Source organism: Mobula birostris, chromosome 14, assembly GCF_030028105.1.
Source record: "Mobula birostris isolate sMobBir1 chromosome 14, sMobBir1.hap1, whole genome shotgun sequence".
Taxonomy (NCBI): domain Eukaryota; kingdom Metazoa; phylum Chordata; class Chondrichthyes; order Myliobatiformes; family Myliobatidae; genus Mobula; species Mobula birostris.
In genome coordinates this window covers 14,833,872-14,848,842 of record NC_092383.1, presented here as the reverse complement: position 1 = coordinate 14,848,842, position 14,971 = coordinate 14,833,872, and the positions used below count along the sequence as shown (strand labels likewise).

The 14,971-nt window shown below is 43.4% G+C and overlaps 1 protein-coding gene and 1 non-coding gene across 2 annotated transcripts in view; one reads left to right on the top strand and one right to left on the bottom strand.

Moving 5' to 3' along the window:
• Positions 1 to 13,638: 13,638 nt before the first annotated feature.
• On the bottom strand, positions 13,639 to 13,711 carry trnar-acg (transfer RNA arginine (anticodon ACG)). Its single transcript has one exon. It is a non-coding gene; the product is annotated as a tRNA-Arg (tRNA).
• A 684-nt stretch (positions 13,712 to 14,395) lies between these two features.
• fanci (FA complementation group I) overlaps positions 14,396 to 14,971 on the top strand; it is an 81,650-nt gene continuing 81,074 nt past the window's right edge. Inside the window, exon 1 of the mRNA XM_072278123.1 lies at positions 14,396 to 14,542. The gene's annotated coding sequence lies outside the window, so the exon portion shown is untranslated. The remainder of the gene's footprint in view (positions 14,543 to 14,971) is intronic.

Genomic DNA, 14,971 nt, shown 5'->3' with positions numbered 1-14,971 from the left:
CGTGTGAATAGATTATTGAACAGACATCCTCTCAAGCATCTTTAATGGGAAATTCTGCAAACAGTGGAAATCTTATACCATAACGGAAATTTCTGGAAATACCCAACTTGTTTTTACAGCTTCAGTCAAAAGCCAAAAGCAGATGCTGGAAATCCTAACCAAGCAATAGTATGGTAAATGCTTTCAATTGCCTTCGTAGGAAGTGTTCAAATGCAGCTTACATGAGTAACACCCTTGTTCTAAGTTTACTTTTGATCAAAAGTCATTGATCTGAAATAAACACAGAACATCGAAGCACAGGTACAGGGTCTTTGACCCACAATGTTGTGCTGAACTAATTAAACTAAACCCTTCCGCCTGCACAGAGTCCAGAGGACTCCTATCAGAATAAGAATCACTATCAGATTTAATATCACCGACATATGTCATGAAATTTGTTAATTTCTCTGCACATTTGTGTATTTATCTAAGTTAAAGTTAAAGTCTGTCCCGAGCCTTGTGGCCCATCAGGCCGGTGCTTATGCCGGTTTCTGTGGCGTGAAGCGACTGAGAGTACAAGACTCCTTCCCCCCCCTCAGATAGGACGCCAGTCTATCACGAGGCTAACCCCCAGCATTTGCCAGTACCCATTTTCAGCTGGGTGGACTGGAGTAGTATGTGGTTAAGTGCCTTGCTCAGAGACACAACACGCTGCCTTGGCTGAGACTGGAACCCACGACCTTCAGATCATGAGCCCAACGCCCTAGCCACTTGGCCACACACCACAGAGTCTCTTAAACAGTTTTTTTACATTTGTCTCCCCTATTAGCCCTGGCAGTACTTTCTAGTACCACCCACATTCTGGGTAAAAAGAACTTACCCTGTGATCTCTTTTGAACTTAACTCCTCTTACTTAAAATGCATGCTTTCCAGTATTATATACCTCACCCCTGGGAGAAAGATACCAGCTGTCTACTCTATCAATGCCTCTTATTATTTTATAAACTTCTGTCAGGGTTCCTCTCGACCTCTATTGCTCTTGAGAAAGCAATTAAAGTTTGTTCAACCTCTTCTCATATCACATGCCCTCCACTCCAGGCAGCATTCTCGTGAAGCTCTTCCGCACCCTCTCCAAACCCTCCACATCCTTCCTATCATTGGGTGACCAGAATTGAATGCAATAATCCAGCTGTGGCCTAACTAGTTATCATGTTTACTCTTTTATTCATTCTATCAATATGAACTTACATTATCTTCATATTAACTTTTTTCTTTCACTGTACAATGTTGTTTGACCTACAAAGTTCTTTCCAGCTTTCTCTGTTTTTGGTTCAGATTTCCAGCATCTGAAGGAGTTTGTGCTAGATCATTCATCCAAAGTGGGAAAACTCAGAACTAAACAAGTCTGACCAATGCATTGCAAGTACAGCTCTTCCCACATCTACAAGGAGCACTGTCACAGGGAAACAGCTTCCATCATAAAGGACCCCCGCCATTCAGGCCATGTTCTCTTCTCACTGCTGCCGTTGGGAAGGAGTTACATGAGCCTTAGGTCTCACACAACTATGTATAAGAACAGTTATTACCCCTCAATTACCCTGAGCTGATTTGGAAAGGCCGAGAATGGCCTTGGGCTAGGTGGCAGGGTACAGGCCCAGAGCATACCACTGCGGCATGGCCCGGGTGCTAGTGCGGAGCATGGCCCAGTGTTTGGATGATTTAAACGTCGGCCCAGATAGATAGACTGAAAAAGCAGGGTGAACACCACTTTAACAGGTGGTTTAAACCAGGTGACCAGGGACAAGGATCAGGCCAATTCCACTCACACACGTCCTCCTCTCTCCATGGCGCTGAAGCTGTGAGACTGTTCCGGCTGCTACGAACTTTATGTCCGCAAGCTTCGTGTCAATTTGCCCCACTCTGTGATGAACTGAGGCTGAGGCCAAGGCCCCACTCCAGCTGCTCCAGACTCTGGGAATTTGCTTTGGAATGCTGAGGCTTGCTTTTATTGCTTGCATGATTGTGTTTTTTGTTTTCCTGCATATCGGATGTTGGTCTTTTGCTTCAGGTTTCGTGCTTCAAGCAGACAAATCTCAAGGTAGTATAATTTGTACATTCTTTGATAATAAATATACTTTGAATCCTTTGAATCAACCTTCAGCTCCTGAGCCAGTGTGGAAAACTTCACTCACCCCAACACAACTGATTCCATAACCTAGGAAGTCACTTTCAAGGACTCTACAACTAATTTATTATTTATTTATGTGGTGTCCAGGAAGGGGTAGCACCTCTGGTGAAGGGGCTTGTTTGTCCATTCTGGGGCAGCTCACTCACCTTTTGTCCCAATCGGACATTCAGCTCTCACCTGCGGCTCCAAGTAGCCGTCTGGCTGACACATTGTCCACGCTCCAGTACACCACTTTAACAGGTGGTTTAAACCAGGTGAGCGTAGCGGACAGCTTGATACCCCCAGTGAGACGCGGACATGCCCGTCTTAGCATGCAAAGCCAGCTTCAGCGGTCTGGGCGGATGAGATTGAACAGTTAGATCCAATGGCTAGGAAGTCAGTGCTGCAATGTTCTGTGGTGAGCAAGGGCATGACACGGCACAGAAGATGTTATGGTCATCCACTGCAGCCAAGGAACACCCTGGTTTATGATGCTCCACCTGGACTTCTGCAGTCAAGAGAGTGGAACTGCCCCAGTGCAACAGCATTCCACTTTTAAAACTCTCACCTCAGGATTCCTTTCATCATGGGACATGATGGACAACCACAGCTTATTTATTATATTTTGCTTTTCTTTTTGTATGTTCACAATTTGTCATCTTTTACACATTCATTGTTTGTCCATCTTTGTGCATATTTTTCCTTTGATTCTATTATAGCTTTTGTATCTATTGTGAATGCCCACAAGAAAATAGACCTCAGGGTATGGTGACATATATGTACTTTGATAATAAATGTATTTGTTCTTGGGACTTTGAACTTAGGGTGAATAGTCTATGTTCTTATTAAGAGGAGACAAGAGGAGCAAACTAAACAATAGCAAACCTTCCAATGGTCCATAGAGACTCAATCCAGTTTGAAACTATATTATTGCAATAGGGTATCCTCAATACTCAGATCTCTTTTCAAGGTACCTGGTAGATGGTGCAATGAACACTCATTTACAAATAGATCTGTGTACAGGCAGATTGGTTAAGTTGCACTGAAATCATTATTCAATCTTTGTATCAGCATCACCTAATGTGGTTGCATCCTGTCTCATTGGCACACACAATAATTAGCTTCATACAGCCCAACATAACAAAGATAACAGGAATTCCACAGTGCTTTGTGAAACATGGTGAAAAATAATTACCTTTTCTTTTAAATCAGGATTCTGCAACAGAATAAAATTACTCACAAACATTTTATAGATTTCATCCATTTTACCTTGATTTAATACAGTAAAAATATATTAAGATGTCTCATAAGAGCATTAACAATTTTTCAACAAAATTCAATTTTGGAATAAAAGGAGGTGCCCCTCCTCCTTCCATGGTCCACACCCCTCTCCTATCAGATTCCTTCTTCTTCAGCCCTTTACCTCTTTCACCTATCACCTTCCAGCTTCTTACCTCTTTTTTTGGCTTCTGCCTACTTCCTTTCCAGTATTGATGAAGGGTCTCAACCCAAACTATTCATTCCGCTCTATAGATGCTATTGTTGCGTGAATGAAATCGTCGGAGAAAATTACTGGTAGATACAAATCAGCTTCTTTATTCGACAAAACAAGGTACAGCAGGCCTCATATGGAGACGCTTTCGGTGGAAAGGTCTGCTGGCCTGACGTGGGGCTTGATATTTAATGTACCAAATATCAAAGGACAACCCCATATTTACAACGTATGGACAATGCTTTTTTTGAAACCACATACAAGCTTCACACCTCATGATTCACATCCAAACCACAGACGTCCAAATGAATGTTAATCAGCATTGTCCGTTCTGGAATTCACAGCTTTTAGGAACCCGTTGTTCAGAGCTGCACTCCAAATTAAATGCACAAAACGTTTTCAGAAGTGAAGACTGGTAGCCAAAGTCGATGGTTTACTGTATATATCCTAATCCCAAAAATTACTCGAGCAGTCCCTTCTCTTGGCTCTTCTGGACAAAACTGAATTTGTTCCCGAAAGGCCAACCTAAAGGAGGATCAACTCAAATAAGGCAGCAAAAACGCTGCCTCGGAATTCTCCCCCCCCCCCCAATTATTATATTAAAAAATCTACCCCTCAACAGTGGTGCGGGAAGGTGAACCAACGGAGTGCCAGGTGGGTGGCCAAAAGTATGGATATCTAGAGACCATAAGAGAAACGTATGTAAAGGATTGAGAGTCATTGAATGGTTTATTGTATATAATCTTATTTTTGAATAAAGTATATTTTGAAATATAAAAAAAAATCCCTAATCGCCACCTACAAAATGCTAAGCAGAGAGATTGTTCCAGAAATTTGAACAACAGTCTTGGAAATGCAGCTTCGTATTCCTGCTGGCTCATCCCCTGCAGGCAGTTTGCAGTTTAATCACGTTCCTTGTCTTCTGGTCACTCAATTTCTCTCTTCCCAGGAGCACCAATAAGGTAAGTGCATCAGGCGCACAGCCCTCTCATTGGTGTACAGGTAAGGGTTGGGGTGGCCTCTATTTGATTGACTGCAAGGATCCCTTCCCGGTGGCACCCCCATTCCGAACTGTCTAGTCGACCACTGGCCCAACTGCTGAACGGGCCCAGTTTATTTGTATTCACTCCTCATTCAGACTGGGGCCGTGTGCAATATAATTCAGTATTTTAGCTCTAGTGGTTTAATTTTTTAAAAAAAACATGAAAGCGGAACTTGCTGTCTCTGCTTTAACTTAAATCCCTCCCGATCTATTTCTCCAATGTCTTCTCCGTTCTATGCTATTAAACTAATCATCTACCTTCAGCAACCAGCCTTCATTACAGAGTACCGTCACTATCACACTTTAGCATGTTATTCACGGGTTTCTGTCGTGCTCTCCATGTCTTCTGCCTTTGTGTTTCCTTCTGGTATGTTTTCATCAGTTGTGGTCAGGTCTGGCGTGGCTGGCTTGTGTTCCTTTCTTAGGTTCTCTGTAATTACACGGTTACTGGGTACACTTAATCACCCGCTCTGTCTGTGGGAGCAACAAGAAGGTGAGTTGTATACAGTTTAACCAGAGTCCAGTCTTTCCACTGGCTGCCTCACTGAGTCTGTACACAGACACAAGTGTCACTTGTAAAAAAGTAGCATCTATAGTCCGGTCCATCTGGGAGCAAACCCTCTCTTCTCAAGCAATACCCTCACCATGACTTGGTCGCCTGGCTGTGGGAGAACTAACTCCTTTTCCTCCAGCTCTCTCTGATCAGCAATATGCTGATGTTGTTTTGCTCGGTCCTTGAACACTTTAAGTAGGTTACAAAGGCCTTTTACACACTGTGTTATTCTATCCCTGTAAGTCCCAGGCTCCCCGCAAGCTGTAGTTACCCCATAAGGGAGTCGCATTGCTCGCCCCATTAATAATTCGTCGGGGCTGAAACCGAACGTGCAGTTTGGGTTGCTCGTAATCTCATCAGGATTCCTGGTAATACATCAACCCATATCTTTGCCGCCTCCGCCATAGCTTTGGCTAAGGCATTCTTGATTGTTCGGATGATCCTTTCTACCATTCCTGAACTCTGAGGGTGGTAGGATACTTGGAACCGTTGTCCAACCCCTAGCAGTTGATACATTTCCTTCATCACTTTCCCTGTGAAATGTGCTCCCTGATTCGAGTCCACCTGACCTGCGGTTCCCCACCTTGCAGGGATTTCCTGAACTAGAATCCGTCCAGCGATGCAGTCTCTTGCTGGAAAAGCCTCCAGCCGCCCAGTGATGTGATCCATAATTACTTGAGAGTAGCTTTTCCCCCTGCTTTTGGGTAGGGGCTCCGTGAAGTTCATCTGGATATTTTCCAAGGGTCCCCCGGCTGTGGTTGATCTGCCAGCTGTAGCTTTCTGCCCTTACCAGAGTTATGTAAGGGCAGAAAGTGATGTAATGGCGACAGAATTTCTCAATATCCTCGCTCATTCCTGGCCACCACCAGTCCTGCTGGAGGATCATGATCATGTTCTGTCTCGCTTGATGAGTCGCCCCGTGATATAACGTCAGTAGCGTCAGCCTAATACATGGTAGTGCCACGACTCCTTTCTCGTGTGTTCAGCTCCCATCTGCCCCCCTCCCGCCATTCTTCCTTCTCTTCTGCCTCCACCTCGTCATATAATTTTACCGAACTGGCTTCAGTCGTTTCCTCCTGCACACTTGCAATTTCAATTGCCTCTTGTTCCCCTGCTGTCTTCTTCGCAGTAATGTCTGACCTCTCATTTCCTTTTTGCTCCATACTCTCCCCTTCCTGGTGAGCTTTTATTTTAATTACTGCCACCTCGTCTTGCAGTATCTGGCTTTCGCCCGTAAATTACCTCCTTCATCTTCCGAAGCTTTTAATGGCTTTTCCAAAGTCAGCGCCACGACTTTATGAAAAATGGCCGGACTGTTGTGGAATCCCTGGGGGAATCTGGCCCGTGTATATTGCTGCCCACCCGAGGTGAAGGCAAATCGGTCATGGGACTCAGGTGCCAAGGGGAGCCCCCAAAATCCATTGGCGATATCCAGGACTGAAAAACTAAGTTCTGGAGACAGGCCATTCAGGATTGTTGCGGGGCTCGCCACTATGGGTGCAGTCTCGGCATGGTCTCAAGGGCAGCATAGCCTATTGATAATGAACATGATCCACTGGGCTTCTTTACTGGCCATATATGGAGAGTTAGTAGTTGCCACAGTCTCTCCGAGTATCCCCAGATGTTTTGGTTCCTTCACTTTACCCTGCACGTCAAGTGACCTCAGTGTGTCAGTTTTTATAGGGTACTGCTTATGGGGTTTGTACAGACCCCCGCTATTTTAGTTGGGTTTGTCTTTACTCGGCCGCAATCCTGCTTGCGTCGACCCCACACTGCTGGGAACTGCTGGCTCCAGTCTCTAAAGATCGGGCCAGCTGCGACAATGGTAGCCAGGCTGTGTATTCTATTGGTTGTACATGTTCGCTGCCCCTGACTTCTCCATATTATTTCCCCCTTTCCTGCAGCTATAACGGCCCCTGCCTCCCTTAGGATGCCTACTTCAAGGATAGTGCCCTTGTTATTTGGACATACCGAGAAATACACCGGAAGCTGAACTCCCCCGATTTTGAGTATTTGCGATTCGCTTCTTTCTGCTTTCACTGTTTTCCCTCCCACACTCCTGATATAAATAGCCTGTCCGGTTGTTGGCAAGGGTAGGTCAGTTATCGATACCGATTCCCCTGTGTCCACTAACATATTACATAGCCGTCTCTCTAACAATGCTGTTGTGTACATCCGCGGACCACCAGCGCTGGCAGTGGGAGTCGCCGTCACATCTTTTTCTGACCGAAAAGCTGTTGTTACTAGCTCTGTGATCTGATCGATGGTCAGACTGGGCGCATCACAACAGCTGCAACCACTATACCCCCTTTACGATTTCTCTTGCACTTTCTTCGGCCTACCTCACTTGCCCACGAAACTATCGCAGAGTAGGTCGACCCCACCGTTATGCCTAAATCTAAAACTTCCTGGTGGGCTGAGCTCAGGCCTTCCTTCATCATCTTCAGGAAGATTTGGTCGTCCTTCCCTGTATTGTCCAACCTGGAATACTCCTCATACGCTCGATATTAACGTTCTGCATAATCCATGGCTGTTTCATCAGCTCTCTGAGTCACTACCATTATCGCTCTCACCTCCCCCCAGTCGCCGCCTCACTTCCCCTTTAAAAAAGCGGTATCTTTCTTTATTGCTGGCTTTCCCGGTAGTTGCCCAGGTACCATCCCGCACCCCCTGGGCCATGTCCCACATATTCCTCAGGCACTTCGCTTTTACCAAGCCGTCTATATCTTTAGGGTGCATCTGGTGATTTTCAACCACTTCCTCAAGCTTACGCCAGACTTCTGAATTCCCGCACGCGACTTTAAGTGAGGGCAACTCTGACAAAATTCTGTTTCCCCCCGGGGGTGAAGGGCTTATGAATGGTCGTAATCAGCGTCAAGGGCTGGCTCGGATCATCAGAGTTCTCAACCTGACGTTGCTTGATCTCTATAGGTGCCATCCCGACAAATATAGCTGGGTAAAACTTCTCCCTGAAATATCTCCATACTAATTCCCACACTAAGCAAAATATAAAAGACGGATACCAGTTAAACAGCACATACTTAAAACCGCAGAGTATGTACTGCGCGATCTGCCACTTTTGAGCACCGGAACTAATGGTGCCTGCTGTATTCCTTTGCATCACACTTGTAAAATGCAGCTCTCTGAACGAGCATCTTGTGCGTGCTGCTTTGGGTTTCCAGCTTATGCAGAATCCCTTGTGCTAAGCTATCATATGGAACTGTTAGGGAAAACTTTTAAAAGAATACTCAAATATCTTAAATGAGGACAAAAGCAGAGAGGTGTAGCTCAAAAACCAAGCCTTTTGGCTTTTCATGTGAAAACTGCTGACCCTCGTGACCTCTAGCTGTACAATGAGGAAAGGTCATCTCACAATCTTCTGCCATACAGACTCTAAAGAAGATTTACATCTGTGCTAAGTCTGAGAGTCATTCTGCTTTAGCACTCTGGTTCTACCTCAGTTCTCACCCTCACTGTGCTGACGGACAAGAGCTTCTGTAAGAGTAAGCCGATACCAGCTGGATAACGAAGCCTCGTGATCTTAGAATTATTGATGGTCCACTTTGGGCCAGAGCAGGATGTACTTCTATCAGGATTAACATTACATCTGCTGACATCAATTAGTGATCAGTGCATGTGGAAACAGTGCTATTGTGTTTAATATACACTCAGTGGCCACTTTATTAGGCACCTCCTGTTCTTTATTAAGTGGCCACTGACTGTCAGTTTGTGGTCTTCTGCTGCTGTAGCCTATCCACTTCAAGGTGTTGTGGGTTCGGAGAATCTCTTCTGCCCATCACTGTTGTAACGTGTGGTTATGTAAGTTACTGTTGTCTTCCTGTCAGCGTGAACCACTCTGGCCATCTTCTCTGACCTCTCTCACTAACAAGGCACTTTCACCTTTATTCCTTTATATCTTATGTCCACTGTTGTTTAGCCAGAATGTGCAGGGTGAGCTGAAAGTCAACAGAGTGGACAAAGGCATTCAGATTATACAAAGCTTTGGTTCAATTACACAATCCTACCTGTGAGTGATGTTAATGCACAAGGTATATGCATTCATGCAATCTATAAACAAATTTGCTAGAGGACTTGGAACAAGTGGTAGATATCAAAACATCTCTTAACTCCTGCAGCCATGCCAATGGTTAAAGTCACTTGGATCGTGTTTCTTCCTCAGTCTGATGTTTTGTCTGAAGAACAACTAAACCCCTTGACCATGCCTGCACGCTTTAATGCATTGAGTTGCTGCCAAAAGACTGGCTGCTTAGATATTTGCATCAATGAGCAGGCACATAAGTGTACCTAATAAGGTGCCCACTGAGTTTTGATTCAAGATTCTAGATTCAAGTTTATTTGTCACATTGAAACATACAGTGAAATGCATTATTGCATTAATAACCAAAACACTCAAGGGTGTCCTAGGGGCTGCCCACATGTTTTGCCACACATTCTAATGCCAACATAACATGTGCACTGTAAGGAAAAAGTTAAATGTGATTCCTCCTTGGAATATGCTAAAATAAAATGGAACTCCATAAGACAAAATGGTGTTAGCTTGGAGTGGGATTGTTTTGAGAAAGTACAGGAAACCCACTCCACTACAGTGTTTTGAGAAAGATATGGGAATGCGAGTCTACAGCTTTAACAGTGGAAGATGGTGGAAAACATGTTCTCAAGTGAAGGCAAGGTCATTGTGCAGTCAGGTACCAATTACATAAAAAAAATGGGCTGTAAAATAGCAGATGGAATTTAATGCAGACAAGTGTGAAGTGTTGTGGTTTGGGAGGACAGACCAGAATAAGACTTACATAGTAAGGGTGCTGAGGTGTGCATTGAACAAAGTGTCCTGGAATACAGATTCTTAGTTCCTTGTAAGTGACATCATGGGTAGTTGGGTTGTAAAGAGAGCTTTTGACACATTGGCCTTCATAATTCTAGACGCTGAGTACAGGAGTTAAGAGGTTATGCTGAAGCAGGAAAAAATTACAAGAATGTTGCCAAGACCTCAGGACCTAAGTTTTAGGGAAAGGTTGAATATGTTAGGACTTTATTAAATGGAGCGCAGGAGAATGAGTGGAGATCTTACAGAGGTATCCAAAACTATGAAGGGTGTAGACAGGGTGAATTCATGAAGACTCTTTCCTCTTAAACGGGGTGAGACTTGAACTACCACAAATTAAACATGAAAGGTGAAATATTTAAGGAGAATCTGAAGCGGAAACTTCCTCATTCAGAGGGTGGTGTGAATGTGGAACAAGTTGCCAGTGAAAGAGATGGATGTGGGATTAAATGTAACATTTAATGAGAAGTTTGGACAGGTATATTGATGGGTAGAATTTGGAGGGAAATGGTCTGGGGGCAGGTAGATAGGATTACGCAGGTCGGCATGGACTAGACAGGCCAAAGGACCCGTTTGTATGCTATACTATAATTAAGCAAGTGAGAAATGATTAAAACTACACACATAAAAATTGCTGGTGAATGCAGCAGGCCAGGCAGCATCTCTAGGAAGAGGTACAGACGACGTTTTGGGCCAAGACTCTTCATCAGGACTAACTGAAAGAAGAGATAGTAAGATTGTGTTCACCAGCAATTTTTATGTGTGTTGCTTGAAATTTCAGAATCTGCAGATTTCCTCGTGAGTGATTAAAACTATGCAATGCATGATAATCTCAGAATCGGAATCGGGTTTATTATCTCCAGCATGTGTCGTGAAATTTGTTAACTTAGCAGCAGCAGTACAATGCAATACATGATAAAATAGAAGAAAGAAAGAAAAGTAAATCAATTACAATAAGTATATATACAATATGTATATTAAATAGATTAAAAATAGTGCAAAACAGAAATAATATATAAAAAATAATGAGGTTGTGTTTATGGGTTCAATGTCCACGGATGGCAGAGGGGAAGAAACTGATCCTGAATCACTGAGTGTGTGTCTTCAGGCTTCTATACCTTCTTCCTGATGGTAACAATGAGAAGAGGGCATGTCCTGGGTGATGGGTTCCTAATTAATGGATGCTGCCTTTCTGAGGCACTGCACCTTGAAGACGTCTTGGATACTACAGAGGCTAATACTCAAGACTGAGCTGACTAATTTTACAACTTACTGTAGCTTCTTTTGGTCCTATGCAATAGACCCCTACCCACATACCAGACAATAATGCAGCCTGTCATGATGCTCTCCACGATACAGCTATAGAAGTTTTCAAGTGTTTTAGGTGACAAACCAAACTCCTAATGAAATAAGGCTGCTGTCTTTCCTTCTTTATAACTGCATCGACATATTGGGATCAGGTTAGATCCTCAGAGATCTTGACACCCAGGAATATTGATGTGCTCACCCTCTACACATCTGCTCCTTCTGTGAGAATTGCAATCTGCAATTATCTTAAAAATCCAAATGTTAACCTCCCTAATGAATTTAGGTTTGAATCTCTAAACAGAAACAATTCACAGTGCACAGCACGGTAGCATCACAGTTAGCATGCCTATTAAAGCTCAGGGCATTGGAGTTAAGAGTTCAATTTTGGCATCTTCTGTAAGGAGACTTGGTACGTCTTCTCCATGGAATGTGTGGGATTTCCCCCAGTGTTCTGGTTTCCTTCCACAGTCCAAAGACGAACAGGTAGGTTAATTTGTCATAGTAAATTGTACCGTGGTTAGGTCAGCGTTAAATTGGAGTTGTTTGGGTTTACTGGGGCAGTGTGGCTTGAAGGCTTGCTGTACCTCTAAATAAAAATAAGTAGATTAAAAAAGATTCCTTTGAGAGCTTTATTCACGAAGGTCTGACATTATCGATTTCAGCTGCACTAGCAAAGTCTGAGTCTGCCAGCTTCCTACCTGAGGGATATATCAAGTTGATTGGGACTTGGATCTCAGCTTCCAACTCAAGTTCAAGTTCAAGTTTATTGTCGTCTGACTGTACACATATACAATCAAATGTATCAACATTCCTCCGGACCACAGTGCACCCACAAAACAAACATCACACACAGCACATAAAACAAAATATTACCACAAATAAGTGACTAAAATGTAATTCAAAGTGCATATACCTGTAGTGTACAGCTCCGGTAAACAATAAACGATAAACAGTAAACAGCTCACTGTCCTAGTGACAAGGTCTCAGTGGTGGCAGGGTATTCATTAGTCTCACAGTCTGAGGGAAGAAGCTGTTACCCAGTCTGGCAATCTTAGCCCTGGTGAGTCTGTCCCTCCCTCCTGATGATCGTTGGTCAAAGAGATTGTGAGATGGATGGTAGGGATCTTCAACAATGCTTTGGGCCCTTTGTATACAACACTCTCAGTAAATGGCACAAATAGGGGAGAGGGAGACTCTGGAAATCCTCTCAGCTGATTTTACTATGCTCTGCAGCGGGGTTTGGAGTACATAGATTCCTCGATTAATGGTATTAGTCCAAGGCATAAAAAAAGTTGGGAACCCCTGCCCTGCATGGTCTTATGGTCTGAAGCCTTGCAGCTTCCATACCACACAATGATACAACCAGGCAGGACACTCTCGATGGTTCTCCTGTATAAAGTTATCAGAATAGGGGTAGAGAACATTGCATGCGTCAATTTTCAAAGAAAGTCAGCGCCTTCTTGACTGATGATGAAGTTTTCAGTGTGAACTGATCTGTTAGTTTTTTTGTGTCCAGAGAGGGGGTTGGGGGTTTGGGTTTTGATGCTCTTGTTGCCATCTGTTTTGTGTGAGTGTGAGGGAGGAGTTGGGGGAGTTTAGAACTTGCGCGTTTTTGTTTCTTTTTTGTGCGGAAGGGTTGATGTCTTTCTTCTAAAGCCTTTCACTGTTTTCTTTGTTTTGTGGCTATCTAGAGAATTCTATACTGCATACATCCTTTGATAATAAATAAAGCTTTGAACCTTCGAGGTGACGTGGGTCCAGGGCGAATGTGCATATGGAAATATTATCGATGTTGCACGATGGCTAAGGTAATTAAGTGGACTGGCAGTGTATGCTAGTTGGAGATCTTCTGACACAGTTATTGCCTGACCCTGACCAGATGAGTTCCTCCAGCGTTTTTTCCCCTTGCTCCAGATTCCAGCATCCGCAGTCTCTCATGACAGCATATTTTAGGGATGTGGGATGAAATCTGAACAGCGAGGGAGGAGAACGTCCAATCTCCACACTTCGTTACACAACACACGGAAGCGTGGATTTACTTATATTATCTGTGAAACAGTAACATTAGTTGTATTTCAATCCTCGCACGAAAATACGTGCTTCTGAAGTGCACTTTTTTAAAAAGTAAAATTACCCATTATCAGCTCATGGATATTAAATAATATGCCACAAATCAGAAATCCAACGACACATACATAGCAGAAACATAAAAGTGGAATTTATTTTAGAAAACGCTTAATTATGAAAAAGATTCCGAGCCAGCCAGGAGTCGAACCTAGAATCTTCTGATCCGTAGTCAGACGCGTTATCCATTGCGCCACTGGCCCTACAGAAAACAATCTGACTTTTAGTCATAGGAATCCGTTTCAAACGATGTTAAATGTATGTCTGCGATACTTTCTAGATTTTGCCAACGCCACAAAACAGCCAAAGGCACCGCAATCAATCGTTGTGGCTCCGACTTTGGATTAATTGAAAATATGTCTGATCTATAAGTAAAATCTCTACGGACCGGATTTATAAAGTTATTTTTTCCTTCTGTCATTTGCATTTTGAAAATCGATTTAATTCATTCATGAATGCAATTTATCTCCCGAAGCTGGTTTTGTTGGGATTTACTTGCTATTTTATTTGAATTTTAATTGCAGCATTCGTATATTACATTCCCGTTCATGTGAACAAACCAAACAGAAGATAGAACAGTTGATTGACAGTTTATCTGTCCATTGACTATGACCGATCCAAGAAAGATCCAATTGCTGTTTGCCCGCCTTAAGTTTTGGGTTTGGACCAATAAAATCACGATGTTCCTCCACAGTTTCCTTATTCTGATTGGCTTTTCGTTGGACAAATAAAAAGAAAGATTGGCTTGAGGAGCGGCCAATGGGATGGCGGTATTTGCGCGGGAGGTGTGATGGCGGAGGTAAGGGTCAGAGCGCGCGTTAATGTGTGATGTGGGGGAGTTTGAGCCTGTGGTTCAGCGACTTCTAGCTCGCAACTTGGCTTCTAGCAAGCAGAGAGGACAGTGTCGGTCAAGAGTTAAATATGGGCCTCTTGCCGATCAGGGGCGATGTTTACATCTGGGTATAGTTGGTGCATTACTGATAGTGATACAAGCTTCGTTGTGTACCCTCGTCACGACACATTTTGGTACAGGGGTGAGTGGTGTCTCTCACTGTGCCAAAGTAACCCACTTGTCTCAACCGGTGCATGCCCACTACTGAGAGAAATATACCTATCACTGCTCTAAAATGAGGAAAGACAGGGTGAACCTACCTCTCCAGCTGTGCTAGAATGATTATTGTTTCCTCTCCTTTCCACTGGTCTGAGGGGATGGACTCTCTATGCCAGGAGAAAATCCTTCTTTTGCTGGACTGACGATATTGCATTTCTGTCTGATTAATAGTGATTGCCCAATGTTTTTAAAAAATTAAACCACTAGAGCTAAAATACTGAATTATATGTAGAACATACATTTGGAATGCCTTCAGTTGAAGTGATATTGGAGTTCAGATATTTGCAATTGGTGTTCATAGATTGGAGTTTATTTTATTGAAATTAATTAATTTGTGAAAATGTATTTTAGA